Source organism: Alosa pseudoharengus, unplaced genomic scaffold (genome assembly GCF_046254945.1).
Source record: "Alosa pseudoharengus isolate Yale_2024_CS ecotype anadromous, Long Island Sound unplaced genomic scaffold, YU_APseudo_1.1 YU_APseudo_1.1_scf_3, whole genome shotgun sequence".
Lineage (NCBI taxonomy): Eukaryota > Metazoa > Chordata > Actinopteri > Clupeiformes > Clupeidae > Alosa > Alosa pseudoharengus.
Genome location: NW_027468718.1, coordinates 28,928,817 through 28,940,293, shown reverse-complemented (window position 1 = coordinate 28,940,293; position 11,477 = coordinate 28,928,817). Strand labels below are relative to the sequence as shown.

Sequence of the window (11,477 nt, the reverse complement as noted above, 5' to 3'; positions counted from 1 at the left end):
AAACAATGAGTAGGCTAGTTTTGGTTGTTGTTGGTGGTGTTACTGCCTCCCTTAGTTATGCCTACAATGCAAAATTGTTCCCTCGTGATTGTTAGCTCCTGCAGACGCATTTCAAAACATCGCGACGTGAAATGCCACCACAAAACATTGTTTGTGAATCGGTCTTATTAGGAGTCCTCGCTTAAGCTGTCACAGACTCAGGCGCTACTTTTAGGGCTAAAATGCTTCCTGAATTACTCTTAGAAAAAAAAAATAGGAGTCCTAAAGTTACGAGTGACGAAGTTACGAGTACAAGCATCTCATATCAAATGACCATGGCATTATGCTAAGCAACATAAATCCCATAACGTTACAGCAACATCTCCTCCCTATGACATAGCTAGCTAGCTTCTAGCTACACAAGAAATGAATGATGTTAAATCTCCGCTTAGCATTCTAATAACAGAAGGGGCACGTTTATGTGGACCACTACAACATGACTCATTATGTCTGTAACTCTATAAAACACTTACTTTCATAAAGGACGCCCACCATCCAGCACATACACATGGAACCCGATATTTTAGGTTCTTGGCCACAAACTCAAAACGTGTCTGAAGCTCTGTTCTAGAATCTTAGCTCTGAAGTCTGTTCCCGTTGCTAGGCAACATCAAATAAACGAAATGAGAGTCTTCCAGTATTAAATGTGTACGTGTGATTACGAATGGATGTGTGTGGTTTTCAATTAGAATAAACAAGAAATAACATTTCCAATAATTTCCCATTATAAATTACATAATATTTGCACCTTCCTTACTTGTGAAGCTCACATAATTCTAATGATCTATGTAGATGTGAAATGTAATACAAGCTTGCCACCTAGCGTTCAGATGTAATTAACATTAACGTGACATTTCCTGCTTGTTCTGTCGTGAACTCCATGCTTTGAGGAAAACAATCTTTTTATCATAGTTCCCTCTTCAATGAGCAAATACCAGCTCGTTTTTGTAACAGAGATAGCTGTTTATTGTCCCTAGGTTTACAGAAACACCTATTCATATTAATACGTATGAAACGACCACTGCCGACCACTGTTTATTACATGGCCCAGAATGCCTTGCATGTCTTTACAACAAAACAACACTAGTAAACCTAAATGCCCGTAAACATATGCATTTGCATACTTGTAAAATTTTTAATAATACTCTCCCATCACGATATTTAACAATAATGAAAAATTTAATTTGAATACCGTCAATGTGAAAATAACTGTACTACATCAGCAATAAATAGCTAATGTTCTCCTTACCATTTCAGTTCGTAAGTCCATACTATCCCATGGCTGAGCAAGGATTTCATGATTGGGCAAGGCTGCCCAGAGACAGTGTGCATACTTGGAAGGCATTGTGGTGAAAGGACAACTGCAAATGTGAAAGGTGATAGTTATCAAATATGGGTGGGTGGTTTGCCAAATGCTGGAAACTTTTGGAATGTTTTCTTTTTTTTTAGCTTATGCACCCTCACATTGGAGTCCCGAGTTCAAATACAAAATTTGGTATGAATATGTGACAATGTTCCTGAGATATGGACGACTTCCTGTTTCGGAGTTTCGCCGCCGATTTCGTTTGGCTGTGACGGGCAAACGCTTTCGAAAATCAAAAATCCTTCTGGTTACTTTTGTGAGGCTTGGTCCAAGGATAATGTACGTCAAGTTTCATGGCGTTCGGACCAAATTTGTGACCTGTGAAAATTTAGTTTCGCTTTCTGTTCAATCCAATATGGCGGACGTCATCTTCGTGAGCAACTTACATCAGTACTGACCGGACATTTTAAAGTTGGAACAGTGTCTCTGTCTCAAAGGGCCTAGGCACTAGAGCTGACAAAAAATTAGGGAGACGGGAAAAATAATAAAACTTAAGAAAAACAGTAAGTGTGCTGCTTTGCAAGCACACTTAATAAAAACTATGATACACTGTAAAACCCGACAAGTTAATTGAACTCAAAAAAATTGGTGAAACCGATTACACAAAAAAATTTAAGTAATAGTAACTCGGTTTTGCTAAGTCAAAGAAACTTACCTTTTTTAATTAGTCTTCACTAGCAAATTTTGAGTGTGTTCAACAAGGTTTTTTTAAGTTAAAGAAACATCAACTACATGAGTTCACGGTAATTAATAAAATTAAGCTTAGATAGCTTAATTGGATTTATTGATGTCAGCCTGAAATATTTCATTTTGCTTCAACCAATTCTTTAAATTAAATGTAAAACTTAAAAGTTTTAATTTCCAGAAAGTTGAACAAACTTGTCAATTTTGATTAGTTTCAACTAAGGACTTGAAAGAAAATTATTAAAAAGGTTGACAAAGGCCAGTGAAATTCTTCTTAATCTTTTATTTTCATGTAAACCATGGAAACAAATACAGGTTGGAGTTCAGAACAGGGCTGTAGTGGAGGCTAAATTCAAATAAACACAGTTTAGATCAAGGGCATAAAGACTAGATAGATAGATAGATAGATAGATCGATAGACAGATAGATAGATAGATAGATAGATACTATCTATCTAGATAGATAGATAGATACTTTATGACAAATGCCTGACCAATGCTAGGAAATTCAACAATCATTTCAATCCAAAACAACAGGAGTCTTCTTTGGGCAGAGGGATGCATTTGCACTGTTCGTGCTGATCAGAATGAGTTCAACAGTAAGGTCCTCAATATCTGGGAACTCCGATTGAGAGACCTGAAGAAATGAACAAAGAACAATTGTGTGTTAATTGAATATCTAATAGGCATTACATGTCAAGTGATACCATGTCATATTAAGTTTAACATTTTATCTTCAAACTTTTCCAGGGCAGTTGCATTATTGAAATAATTACTTGAAATAATACTAAGTAACTTCCCTGGAGTTTCTTGGTGAAAAAACAAACAGAAAAACAAAAGCTTGAAATGTAACTCCAGCGTTATTCGACACATAGCCCTGTTGTTCGAGGTCACGGCTGTTCGTAAGAATAAAATTAAAAGAATTTAAAAAATTGGTGCAACATAGACTGAGTAGTGGCCCAGCAGCTATTGATAACCTACCAGGGAATTTGGCTTTAGTTTCAGTTCAGTTAAAATGCCTTGTTAGGTTAGTTTAAAGGGGTGGTTCAGGATTTTGGACATAGGACCTCATTTCCAAGTTACCAAGTGTGATATTACATTAATACACAGGATTAGGTGTTATAATCCCTTGTGCCAAGATCCAAGATAAAAACACAAGTTGGAAACCGTTTTCAACACGTTTCATCCAGTCCTTCTAGTTGCAGAGTTCGCAGGTGCTAGGCTGGCGCGAGTCAACAGTATGTGTAAGCCTGCCACTAAAAACAGTCTTACCCACTCCATAGTACACCGAGGCAAATAAATATAACGCCTGAATAGACGAGGACTGGGTGAAACGTGTTAAAAACGGTCTCCACTGATAAATAACACACTTGCTAACTTGGAAATTAGGTCCTATGTCCAAAATCCTGAACCACCCATTTAAGCTGCTGGACCAGTATTTGCTTTATGTTGTACTCAATTTTCTCATTGTTTTTCATTCTAATAGCATGCGTTGACCTCGAAACAACAGGCCATGGGTCGCTTAATGCCACAGTTACGCTTTAACTGTCATGTCAATAGAAAACATACTTACTTACATCCCATGTCTTTAGAAAAGTGGCATCATCCTCATGGAGGTAGAAAGGAAGGCCACGGAGCGTCACAGCACGTCGGATATTTACATCTGAGGATCCCTGCATGAGAAAACATGGAGTCAAGCCAGTTAATAACTACAAAATGCAATTCAATAGGATTACCTTTCTTTGATAGTACAGCTTCTGAAACCAAAGCATTCTTTTTATCTTAAGTCCATGGAGGAGTTGTAATCTACAAGACCTCTGCTTTCAAAGGGGGTCAAGCACTCTTAGTATGTGGAAACAGGGCCATTGTTAGTAGGCGGTGTGCAATTTCGAGCAAAAACTCAAAATAGGGGGGTAAGTGTAAAGATTTAAAACACATTTGGTCAGAACCACACATGAAATGAATCTATTCCAAGTATTTGTACAAAAGAAATGCTTACCTGGGATTCCAACATGATTGCAGGCCACCACCGAACCAATAGGCTATGTCTGCGGGGAAGGACGTCTGATATGATCTCCTTCCTTCTCAATGCCAATGTTGTTTGCATCAACTTCTGAATCTGTGAATTGAAGGACGAATACACATTTGAACATACTGACAATCTATTAGGACAATCCACCATCTCATGATGTCGCTTTAAATGCCACTTTAAATGCATCCTTAAATGGCCGAGAACAGTTTGCACATTAAATGGTTGTTTTCAACTACACAGCTGACATGCGAATAATACACATTCTGACTGAGCATGAACTGTGTGTGACCGTGTCAAATGAATTTAGGCTACTGACTTAAATGTGCAGACAGTCAGTAACATGACAGTGGACTAACGTTAATGGAGGAAACATTGCTAACATGCTGTAAACGATAATGTTGCAGGACCTGTGCCCTGTTATCAAGCAGTGCACCACAAAGCTTGCACTTCCAAGCTATTGTGTTAAATAGTGCTAACGGGGGTTAATTAGTTCATATTTTTAGTACTCACATTGGCAAATTGAGTTAGATCGCTGGCTGATCCAGCAAGTGCTGGCATACAGCAGCCAAATTCTTAGCTGCTAGTGCTAGCTAGTTCTAACCGGATAAAGTTACGTCACGTAGCCTAAGACAATATTTTCAAACATTCGGGTTTTTAAACAATATGATAAAGGACGTGCTTTAGGGTCAACATGCACCTCACTTTTCCACTTACGTTTAATTGCGGTTTTTCTCTCTTCTCGTCGTCTCCTCTCTCGTTGTCTATTTTCACTGCTCTTGTTCTCGTCTCTTGTCATCTGGTGGTCGACCGTTGCCGGCGTCGCTTGTCACTCGGCGTTGGTGCTGTACACAAGGTCCACGTATGGCAGAAGATCCGCCTACAAATTTGCTACAATTTGCGAAGTTTCCCACGCTTTCTATTTTTTCAAATTACTTAAAGCGGATGAGTGCTGTCAACTTAAAAGTTCAAATTTGTTCAAGTAACACAGACGATTAGAGTACTATTAACTTTTTTTCATTTTTGAGTGTTTACAAATCAAAAACATTGTTTTACTTGTACTGTTCGGTTTTACAGTGTAACACAAGCATCTGGTTTATGAAAGCTGATCAATTCTAGCTATTCCAACAGGCTGCTAACTAGGGTTGGGCACCGAAACACGGTTCTAATATGGCACCGGTGCCGACGCAAACGGTAGTAACTGCATCGAATAACAATGTGGATTTCGGTGCCTCATTTCGGTGCTTAAATAGCGTTTTTTTAATTTCTTTTTTTTATACGAGGCATCACTGCATGTCATGCGCCATCTCTAACGTCTTGCTCTGATAGCAACACATCCAGATACAGTTAGCTAACATGATAAACACTAGATGTATAAATCAGAGGGGTGCACCACATAGGCGAGTGGACAGTGTTTGACATCTTGCGTGAGCCCAAGTAGCTTACTTTAAAGCGATATCGCGAGCTCCTGTCAAAAACAGTAGGCTAGCCTATACGTTACACAATATCCTTGCTAATGCGCTAACTGACATTTATTTCAAATGTTATCAGCAAAGTTGTAAGGTGAAAACTTTATTTCACGGTGTGTTAAACAACATAATGGCATGATATTAATCTTTCATGGGCATGAGGCCAATATAGCATCACAATGAATCTGAAGATCATGTTAAAAGTTAGCTGGCAAAAACATAAATATGTAGGTTACATACCCAGATGTCACCGAGCTGTCAAAGAGGCTATGAAACCATCTCCGTACGTTATCGCTAATTAAACTCAGCTGACTGGTGTTAGCGCATAGCCATAGTTGCTGTTAAAATGCCTACTAGGCTAGCACTGGGAATCTAAACACTTTAAAGCAACACCAAAGAGTTTTTTGTACCTTAAAATAGTGTTTCCAAAATCGTTTCAGTGGTTCATCAACTCGTAACAGGGTGAACGGCACTTTCTGCATTCGCTTCGCGGCCCTCTATCGGCTATTACCGCACTATGTAAGTTTGCTGCATCGGGTAGCGGATCTGTAGTTCGATGGAATGAGACATGAGAAACTACAAATTTCACTTGCATCTGATGTCGCAATACATCGTACTTTCATAAAATCATGCAACTTATTCTACCTTGTCTGTGGACATTGTTATTTGCAAAGCCGGTGCTGGATAAACAAATAGTGCGTGCGACAGATGAAAAGTTCTTTGGTGTTGCTTTAACACCGACATGTAGCCTAACATGTTCAAAACTACTGCGTGTTATGGGTTAAGACATGACATTTCTTGAAGCATTTGGGAACACACTGAATTAACTGGAAAATAGAGTCCCTGTTAGATTAGCTTGCTTGCAAATGCCGTTGTCCATGACCTGGCAGTTTTATGGCAAGCGGTTTTAACATACCTTAAGGCAAAAACCTACACTGGGTAAACTTGAAAGCAGAGCTTACCATTGTGTGTGCATGCATGGCAAGGTGTTTTAACATTTAAATGTATTATTCGTAGGAGCAATGAGATATTGATAGTAAATTGAATATAACAGTTCAATTTCATGTTCAAATTTGTCTTATCAATAAAAAAAAAAGCAATTCATGCTTTAGACCATTTTAATTTAAAACATTTTAAAAACAAAGTACCGGTTAAGGCACCGTTTCGGCACCGGCACCGTTTTAAAAGTATCGATTTAGCACCGGTATCGAATAAAACCCAAACGATACCCAACCCTACTGCTAACCCACAGTAGGCTACAGTGGGTTGCAAAAGTACTCAACACCCTTGAAATTCATCACCATTTTCACATTTAAAAATATACTTAAACATATTTGCCCAATCACATTTGTATTTAACCCCCAGTGATTTTTAGTTCCTGATGACAAATTATCCACAAATAAAAATATATAGATAGTTATAAATTGTTGTATATTGTTGTAAATATGTAGTTTTTGAATTGTCTGATCATTGCTGTGTTGTCTGTCAGGTCCTGGTCATTTGCTAGTAAAGCACTTTGGTATATATATACTCTTTTGATCCTGTGAGGCAGGGGCGTCACTAGACCTTATTCACTGGGGCACGTGCCTTAGTAAAAGTCTCCAGTGCCCCAGTAAAATTCTAGCGCTGCTCTCGCTGGAAACGGCATTCATAAGCGCATCTCCGTGCCCGGTTTAGTCATGACTCGAGCCTGTCACTTACCAGCCAATAAAAAACAAACAAGGAAAAAAAGAAAGGGGCCATAATAGCCAATCAGGAAATAGCACCTCTGTAGCTGGGTAAGATTGAACGCAACAACCAATGAAAATCGTTCACATGATTCTTCACTTTGAGCGCAAAGTAAGTCGTCCCCTGTTTTAATGTTACAACAAATTCACAACTTGTTTGACAGAAAATATGACAAGTTGATCGATGTTAGAGAATGTTGCCCACATAATTAGCATCTGTTTTTCAATGCTTAGCGCCAAATTTGTAGCCTAAATTTAGCAACAGTTTACCAGCTTGTGCTCTTTCCCTGATACACACACTCACACCATGCGTAGGCTGCATGCAAACATGCGGACAATTAATAATGATTTACGTATACTGTAGAGAGAGTCCTGTAAAAGTAGCCTATACTGTTTGTGAAGCTGTCCTACTGTAAAACTAAACATAGCCTTCTGATAAACTATTCAGAGATGGACATCAGACAATTCTTCCTGAACAGAGGCAGTGGGAGAGGAACAGTGAGGAGAGATGAGGAGGACGAGGGAGGTATGATAATTGCCCACATTAACGGTAACATTAACATTTATGTTAAAGTGCCAGTGCTGTGATTTGATCAATGGTTTAATGGCAAACTTAAATAAGTTTGCTGCATTTGCAAATGTAGCCTAAAATAATCTACACAGACTCTGTGTAGATTATAGGCTACATTTGGAAATGATCACCAAAAGTCAATATGAAGGCTTTAGTAGGCTATTTAAGCTACAAAGAACTGCAGTATTGCCAGGATGACTATAGGACCCTTGCCTGGGAGGGAAGTATATCTCAATTTTGACTAAAAAATAAGCTTTCCCTTGTGTTAGTAGGAAAGCCTATTAAATTCATGCAGTGAGTATAGGCCTACTTATTCCTATGTGTTAGGATGTTGCTGAATAGTGGTTCTTGCAACAATTGAGGGAGAGAGTGCTGGTCCTACAGTATGACAGTGACAATAATGATTTTGAAGCTTGTAGCCTATCAATAGGTTAGCCATTTATTTCATATTGCGCGCACATTTATTTATTTATTTATTTAATGTATTGGGAGTTGGGGGCCTGTGCCCCAGCAAAGCTCTAGGTCTAGAATCGCCCCTGCTGTGAGGGTAAGGAAAGTAAGGAATATACTGGAAAATACTGAATATATTCCAAGTGACTTCTTTGGTTCAATTGAGCAGCACTGGACCCACACAAATAAAGTGGAAGTTGCATCACCCCACCCAGATGCTGTATATAAAAAAGGCTGACCACCAAACCCAGTGTCAGAGAATGGTGGTCACATGACACTTAAATGGAGCTTTTTGGCCAATCATCAAAGCACTGGGCCTACATGTACTGTAAATCCAACACTGACAAAGACTCAAGAAACACCAGTAGTAACATCATTCTGTGGGGATATTTCTCAACTTTGGGAACTTGGAAACATTTTAGAATTAAAGGGATAATGAACAGAGATAGATCAATTTTACACATATCTAAAGCCTGTTGTAATCAGTTGTAAAAAATGTATTGAAAGAGGTTTTGCACACCAGTAGGATAATTACCTCAGGCAATAAGCTATATAGCAACACTGGAGACAAAAACAGTAAAGGGAATATTCTAAAACGACCCTGATCAAAAGACTCTATGTAATGTATTGCCTAACATCAAATACATTTTGGTTGTTATTATACTAAAGTGGATCTTTTCCAAGTATTAAGCATAGGGGTTGAATACTTACTGTATGCAAACATGGTATTGAATACTTTTGCAAGCCACTGCACATTAGTAAAAATAAATGATTCCATCCATTACCAAGCCAATGTCTGTGATATTAGCTAAGCCCAAAATTGAGTGCATATTCCCCTGGCTTTGCTTGTTAGAGTGACAGGATTTTTTATATTTCACCGTAGTGATGTGCAAGGGTAAGCAAAGGCAGTGATTCCACCAATAATGTGCAAGTAAAAGCATGTCATCATTTGTAAGTCAGAGTGTTTCCATAATGACAGGCTTGCAATCCATAGCTCTTCTGGACAACACCTTCATATTGACAAACTGCCTCCATTAGTACTGTTGCTTGTCTTGCAAAGTACACTGTCATCACTGTCATGTTACTAAGGGATGGAAGAGGGCAGAACATCCATGCCCAAATGTAAGCTCCTATGTGTCAACCAACCCAGTGTGGGAAAAAATGTAATTTGACCCAACCGGTCTTTGGCTTTTCAATGTTTTAAGCCTAACATGTACTTATATGATCAATCTTTAGAGCCTTACAAAACAGCCATCACTGATTGCTGTCACTGTTCCCCGTGGCGCAAAAAGTGGGTATGCGCTATTAGGGGTTTGCACCGACGTCACGTTCTGGCCGGTAACTACATGTATGGTAACCCAGCACGCGCGGCCATATTGGCGATACTCAGTAAATGAAGTACAATGGAGTATTATGCACTTTGGATATCTTACGTGATTGTAGCGTGTCTAAACAACAGAAAAGCTCATCAAAATGTGTCTAAGATGCAAAGGCATATAGGGCAGGACTTGGACCACAAGAAAAGGCGCAATATTTCGAGAAATTATGGATTATTGGCAGCGCAGATCCATATGAGTTGGGTGAGGGAGACGAAGTACCAAGTTCAACCACAAGCGCCCCCCTTTCTCTGATAACTTCTGGCATTATTGTCCCTTCTCCCTGGTTTTTTAATAACTTTTGGAAGTCGATACCTACACCAGATGTTTTTCTCAGTCTGACCTATTGGTACAACCTAAAACACGGCAATAATTAACCATTTTCCTTTTCGATGTTTTTAGGCACTGATTTACTTCAGTGCCTAATGCTTTCTAATGAGGCGAGTATCTCCAATATGGCGATGTCCAGATCTGATGACACGCCGTGCAAACCCCTAATATGCGGCGCATAGGGGCGCAGCACCGTGGGGGCGCCAAAGCGATGGTAAAAAAAATAAATAAAAAAATAATAATAATATATTTGGTATATTCTATATGTAGCTACTGTTGTACGTTTCTAAATCATTTCTGCATTTCCTCAATGTTAAATAACATTTTAGAGGACTAACAGGCTAGAGTAGGCGCCCTATCTCATAAGATTCCATCATAGAATTTTAACATAGAAAAGGGAGTGGAGGCGCCGTGAGCGCTGAGTGAGCAGGTAGCCTACGAGTAGTGAGTTTTCGTCTATGGAAAAATATGGATACAACAAAAAAAAGCTGTCGGGGGCTAAACATAGAAAAAAAAGAGGGAAAATGAGATGGCATGTCAAGGGATGTCAAAAGCAACAGGTAGGATTTAAAGTGTGACGTCTGTGCTTGGAGGCTTGCAAATATTCATGTTAACAGACTAACTAGCGTTTAAGCATGCCGATTGAAACCTATTCCATAGCTAGGTGGCTACCATGCTCATACTGAACTTTTAATGGCAAACTGCAAACAGAAATGTCACGCTAGCAACAACTTATTACATGTTTTCATCCTAATAGCTTAATATTGTGCTGATAATGTGGCAATTAAAGGCTAGAGTTGGATCAGCCTTATCCTTTGTGAGCAACAGCTGGCAAAAGGACGTTATGAGAACCGTTTAGACTCTCTTAAAGTGACAATGCACCATTTAACAATACTTCAAGTTCAAATTGGCAGAATTTCTTTAAAAATAATAATTTACACTAATAGTGCGTTTTTTTTTTGGGGGGGGGGGGGGGGCGCCAATTTGTTGTTGCATACCCTTCAAAAAATGGGTAATGTCCATGTGCACTGTAAAAAATAATAAGTAATGGTTACTTGAAAAAAGGGTGGAAACTCGTTGCCTTAAATAAGTTAAGTAAACAAAACTTTTCTCTTCCAAGTTATGTTTACTTGATGTCTACAAGTAATGCTTACTTAGAAGAAGTTATCCTTACTTAAGACTTTAAAGTTCTGGTTACTTACTTCCAACTAGTAAAGTTTACTTCATGCCCTCGAGTAAAGCTTACTTAAAAACAAAGTTGTATTTACTACTGTTAAATGAGTTACCCTTACTTTGAGTTGTAAAGGGTACTTTATGTTGGATAGTAAAGTTTACTTGCAGAATGTACACAAATAGTTGCCACTATTAGATTAGATAACTTTATTGTCATTTTGCAGAGTACAAGTACAAAGACAACAAAATGCAGTTTGCGTCTAACTA

General features: G+C 38.7%; 1 long non-coding RNA gene across 2 annotated transcripts; it reads right to left on the bottom strand.

Moving 5' to 3' along the window:
* Positions 1-2,349: 2,349 nt before the first annotated feature.
* LOC143099720 (uncharacterized) lies at positions 2,350-5,190 on the bottom strand. 2 transcript variants are annotated; one of them, XR_012981721.1, is made up of 4 exons: positions 4,832-5,190; positions 4,085-4,204; positions 3,659-3,758; positions 2,350-2,722 (listed from the first exon to the last, which is right to left on the bottom strand). It is a non-coding gene; the product is annotated as an uncharacterized LOC143099720 (long non-coding RNA). The 2 variants fall into 2 exon arrangements; XR_012981722.1 differs by having other exon boundaries at positions 3,663-3,758.
* Between the last annotated feature and the right edge of the window lie 6,287 nt (positions 5,191-11,477).